Raw genomic sequence first — 6,000 nt, 5'->3', positions numbered from 1 at the left:
GCGACGGGGAGAGCGGGCCTGCCAGCAAGGAGGGCACGGCGAGGGGAAATGCCCCGGGAAACTGCAGGGGTCAGGGGTCAGGGGCGAGGCTGTGGGACAGCTCAGGCAGGATTCTTGCTGGGGCGGGCAAGGGGCAGCTGTCCGCTGGGGGTGGGGTTGGGGTGGGAAATGAGGAATTTGATCGGAGTGGGGGAGGGAATTCCTGCTGGAACCGGGCAATGCAGGCCCGACCAGGACAGACCCCAAGGTCGAAGCCTAGAGGCTTGGAGGAGCCGGAGAGGCCGGGGGAGGAGAGAGCAGGCACTGCCCCCGTGAATTCTCCCGCCCCACAGCCCCCCTCCCCGCCCCGAGCGTGCGCGCAGCCCGGAGGGCAGAATGATGCTGGCCTGAAAAGGCTTATGAAGCTCAGGCTGGGGACAGGCCTGGCGACAGGGGGAGCCCTGGGACCCGGGGCAGCTGGTGGGTGGGGGCTGGTGAGGCGGGGGAGGTGATGGGGTCCCTCGGGCCACACTAGTTTGAGGAAGCCGGGGCGTCTGCATCGGGGAACCGTGATTGGACGCATAAGCCTGGAGCTCAGGACAGAAGTGTGGGCTGGACGCTTAAAAAAAAAACTTAAAAATTATTACAGATTCACAGCAAGTTGTAAAAATGCACAGTTAGGTCCACGTGCCCCCATCCAGCTTCACGCCACGTTAACACTTGCGCCACATGGCGGCAGGAGCTGAGGTTGGCCCTGGCCGCAGGGCTTAGACTTCGCCAGGGTGATGTGTCTCGTCAGCGGCTAGTTCTATGCGACCTCATGGTCCGTGTAGATCTGGGTAAGCACCACGCATCGTCCGTGTGTTTGTTTTATGTCTCTATGATCAGTAATGATGTCTCGGGAAAATCTTTATTATTATAATATTTAAAAAATATTTTTATTGCTTTCAGAGAGGAAGGGAGAGGGGGAGAGAGAGAGAGATAGAAACATCAATGATGGGAGAGAATCACAGATCGGCTGCCTCCTGCACACCCCCTACTGGGTATCGAGCCTGCAACCCAGGCCTGTGCCCTGACCAGAATAGAACCGTGACCTCCGGGGGGGTTCATAGGTCGACGGTCAACCACTGACCCACGCCGGCCGGCAGGGAGGAAGCACCTTTATTAGATACATAAGGCCGTGGCCTTGGAGGAGAGTGCAGAGGAGAGGGTGCAGAGGAGAGAGGGAGGAGGCTCGGGGTGGAGCATCAGACGCAGGGAGAGGGCTTTGCTCTGGGCCCTGGGCAAGTCTTGCGGAAGAGGAGGTTCTGTGAGGGTTCAGGCCTCCCCCCCGCCCCCCGTCAGTGGCCAGCATCACACCTCTCTGCCCTGGGCCCTGCGCTCCCCACAGCCGCTCACCGGTCCCCACGTCCTCAGCCCAGAAATGCCAACATAGGGTCAGTCCCTCAGCTGCACGCCCAGAAAGTGGAACGTCTGGGATGCTCTGCTGGGCCACGTGGGCAAACCTGGGCTGGGAAGATGTAAATACTGCATACTAGAGGCCCGGTGCACGGATTTGTGCACCGGTGGGGTCCCTCGGCCTGGCCTGTGCCCTCTTGCAATCCCGGACCCCTTGAAGGATGTGGAATAGCCGGTTTCGGCCCAATCCCCGCAGACCTGATCCAAACAGGAGGGAGCCCGATCCTGTGCATTGAGCGTCTGTCCCCTGGTGGTCAGTGCGGATCATAGCGACCGGTTGACTGGTCGTTCTGTTGTTCAGTCATTTAGGCTTTTATAGATATAGATTAGAGGCCGGTGTATGAATTCGTGCACCAGTGGGGTCCCACAGCCTGGCCTGCAGGATTAGGCCAAAACTTGCTCTCCAACATCCCCGGAGGGGTCCTGGATTGCGAGAGGGCACAGGCCAGGCCGAGGGAACCCACTGGTGCACGATCAGGGCCAGGGAGGGATGCAGGAGGTTGGCCAGCCAGAGAGGGACTGCAGGAGGGCTCCAGGGCGTGTCTGGCCCATCTCGCTCAGTCCTGATTGGCTGGACCCCAGCAGCAAGCTAACCTACTGGTTGGAGCGTCTGCCCCCTGGTGATCAGGGCACGTCATAGAGAGGGGTTGAGCATCCTTAGCATATCATTAGCATATTACGCTTTGATTGGTTGAACGGCTGACTGGACGACTGGACACTTAGCATATTAGGCTTTTATTACATAGGATGTCCACAGCACAGCACTGTGACTAAGGCTTGCTTGGAGGGGACCCTGTGTCACGCCCAGGCGGCCGGGCCCTGGGGTCTCACTGGCCCCGCACAGGGCTGCTGCACGCGGGTGCAGCTCAGTTGTTCCAGGTTAAACACTACACGTTTGGCACTTTTTTTTTTTCAACAAGAGAGCACAGCACGCTGAGTCCCTGGGAAAACCAGCAAGTCAACTCGGACCGAGTAGGGAGGATATTTTTCCCGAGAGGAGGGAGCGGCCTCTGTACCCGTCACGCTCCGTGTGTTTTTATTTGTCACCTGCACATTTGCTCCTTCACCCACGAACTCTGAATGTTACAGATTCCGGAGACCACAGCCTCAGGCTCACCTGCAAGGGAAACACCCCAGAGGCCCCTTGGGCGGAGACGGTCCCTGAATGGCGCAGCAGCACCATCTGCTGGTGAGCACGAGCATTGCACCCAGGAAGGCCAAGGCCTTCCTTCTGAGCAGCACACTGGTCTCCTCCAGCCACCTCCCAAGGCTGGGCCTCCGGCCTCTGACCCCTCTCTGCCTCCCCCCCGCGCCGAGGCAGCCCGCGTGGACCTGCACCAACACGCGTGGATCCCCACGGGCTGTGCATCGGGAGCGACACCGGCTGATGTGATGAGATAGGACCCCTGACACCCTCTAGGCCTCGAGGTGGCGCCGAGACAGCGATGACGGAGCTGGAGACACGGGGCTGTGAGTCCTGGCTCCGCCCTGGTCAGCGGTGGGACCGGGCGAGCTGCTCGAGCTGCCGGAGGCTCGGCTCTTTCCCCGCAAACAGAAAACGGGCCGATAACTCGTCCCGGCGCGGTTGTGTTACAAAGACATACTCTGCGAACTATCAAGTTCATAACAGAGAGTCACTAAAAGAAAAGTATTATTATTTTTTTTAGAAATGTATTTCTTTATTGATTTCAGAGAGGAAGGGAGAGGGAGAGAGAGATAGAAACATCCATGATGAGAGAGAATCATTGATCGGCTGCCTCCTGCACGCCCCCCACTGGGGATCGAGCCTGCAACCCGGGCCTGTGCCCTTGGCCGGAATCGAACCTGGGACCCTTCAGTCCGCAGGCTGACACTCTATCCACTGAGCCAAACCGGCTAGGGCAAAAGAAAAATATTTATAGCCCAGCCAGCGTGGCTCCGTGGTTGAGCGTTGACCTATGAACCAGGAGGTCACGGTTCAAGTCCCAGTCAGGGCAATGCCTGGGTTGTGGGCTTGATCCCCAGTAGGGGGCGTGCAGGAGGCATCGGATCCGTGATTCTCTTGCATCATTGAAGCAATCATACTTCTTGCCGATGTAACAACAGCTGGTCAGACAAAGAAGGGAGTCCGGGGACGTGGGGGTGGGGAAGGGTTCCCCCATGAGACATTTCAGCTGGGTTTTGAAGGATGCGTAGGAGTTTTCCAATCAGACAAGGGGAAGGGCCGTCTGGATGGGCGAACTGTGTAGGGAGGCATGGTGGGAGGAGGACTAAGGTGGTTTGGTCTGGCCTGAGTGTCAGGTGGAGAGGCCAGCAGGGGCCCTGACCCTGCACAGGTGAGCTCAATCGGACCGCCGGGAGGGGGTGGCGGGCACCTGGTTTGAGGAAGAGATTCCCAGGGCATGCAGGGCCGACGCCGCAGGCCCAGCGTCTGGAAGCCATCTTTGCACCAAGCATTCAGCGTTGCTGTCCCCACCCCACGCGGCAACCGGCGAGGTAGGCGGCGATGTCCTATTTCCCGGGCGGCCGGGCGGAGGGGAGGCGGGTGGAGGGCCCGGCGGACTCCCCGCTCCCCTGCAAGGGGACGGGCTGTGTTCACGTGGACGGGGCCAGGAGGGGCGCCCGGGGCGGTTCCAGGCCGAGGAGAAAGCAGACGCGTGAGGCGAGGCAGGGCTGGGCACAGCCGGGGCTGGCGGGCGGAGCGAGTGGCCGGGAGGCGGAGCTCGTGGCTGAGCCCGTGGGCGGCCGGGGGGCTCCTGCTGTGGGAGCTGGTGGAGCGGGGCTCTGGCCCTGTGGTCGCCCCACCCTCTCCACTCAGCCACCCCGGGGGGCGCGTCCCACACCCCAAGGTCTGGCTCCCGGGCTTGGTTCTTGTCAAACTCCCCTCCTCTCCGGTCCTTGGGGCCAGCTCACGCCCCTGCGCCCTGAGCCCCCGTTCCTGGCAGCCCCGGGTGCCCCCCCAGGTCACCTCTCAGCCCCCTTCACCAGCCAGGAACCTCCCTCACCCCGGGCTGCCGTCCAGCTCCAGGGCCTGGCCACGGGGTCAGATGCGGGGCTGAGTGAGACTGGTGGGCCCTCCCCCACCCCCCAAGCCGCAGAAGCTCAAGGCCGGTGCCAGGCACTGGGGTCCCTGCCGGCCTCCCCGGCCGCCCAGGGTCCTAGACTTCCTGCTCCTCTGGGCTCAGCCCTCCTGCTCCCCAGGCTCCCTGACTCCCCGAGGGGCCAGTTCTTTCAGTCCACCTCTGGGGCCAGAGCCTCCTCTCCCTGGGGTCCCCCCTTGGTGGCCTCTGTCCCCTTCTGCTGGTGGCCAACCCTGTTCTGCCAGGGACGCCCAGGTGACCAGGAGGTGGCGCTGCTGAGTCAGCTCTGCCCCCTCAGCTGCCCATGAAGTTCAGAGGGACTGAGCGTGGGCAAAAGGGAGGGGCGGGGACTGGGCCTAGAGGATGTGTGGTCCACCTCACAGCATTCTGTGTGTGTGCGTGCATGTGTGTATGTGTGTGTACCGTGGACACATACATAAGTACACACCAGCAAACATGTATACCATACATACTAGCAAATATATACACACACCTACATACATATCAATAGACACATATTCAGGCATAAATACAACACATTACACTAGTATGTATGTATATATACCCACACATACACATATACTGGTGTTTGTGTATTGATAGATAAATATGTAGATAAAAACCAGTGTGTTAATCTAAAATATGTAAGATATATATACACATACATACCAATAAACACAACAGAGGCATGTCTATGCATGTGCATATACTGTGTGTATAAATACACATGGGTGTGCATGTATGATACATATGCACATATATGCACACCCTGGTGTGCACACACGTGTACACATGCATGTGTGTACCCGTGTGTGGGCCCTGCCCGTTAGCGGCTCTGACTCCTGACCTGAACCCCCCGCATTGGGCAGCGAGGTCAGTTGGCCGTCCTCCCGCCAGCGCCGCGAGCTCCCGCATTTCCCGGGGCTGTGCGTCCCCTCGAAGACTTGATGAGTTTTGTTGCGGGTCCGGGCCACGTCCGTTGTTTCAGTTTACCCACCTAACTAACCAGTGCGCACGGGGCTGGTGGGTGGAGGCGGGAAGTGTTTTCAAGATTTGGAAGACGGACGTGCTTCACAAGCAGATCGGAGCCTCGGGGCGCCGTGGGGGAGAAGATGCTGGCTCACGGGACCCACGTGTGGCCTCCGACGCGGCGTGTGCCGGTGCTGCTGTGCCTCTCGCTGTGACCGGAGGGAAGTCCCGGCCCTGGGGCTCCTTTCCCCGGGAGCGAGCGGGGCGGAGGGTGTAAGGCCCTGGCCGGCCCGCTGCTCGGGGCAGGGTTGGGTGATGATCTGGAGCGACGTGTCCTCCCGTGCAGGAACCCGGCTCTCCTCATTCCTCGCGGGCGGGGCGGCTGGGAAATGGGACACGCGTGGGCTGGCCTTCCGGTTTCATGCTGGCGCGGGTGGCTTTCGGGGCGGGCCGCCCGGAGGAGCCGGCTGAGGACCGAGGGCCTCACCCCTCCGCTCGCTTCTCCTCGTTATCTCGGGACGTCCCAGCGCACAGA

Source organism: Cnephaeus nilssonii (genome assembly GCF_951640355.1).
Source record: "Cnephaeus nilssonii genome assembly, chromosome: 15".
NCBI lineage: Eukaryota > Metazoa > Chordata > Mammalia > Chiroptera > Vespertilionidae > Cnephaeus > Cnephaeus nilssonii.
The sequence above is the reverse complement of the archived record's forward strand: the minus strand, read 5'-3'. Positions refer to the sequence as shown.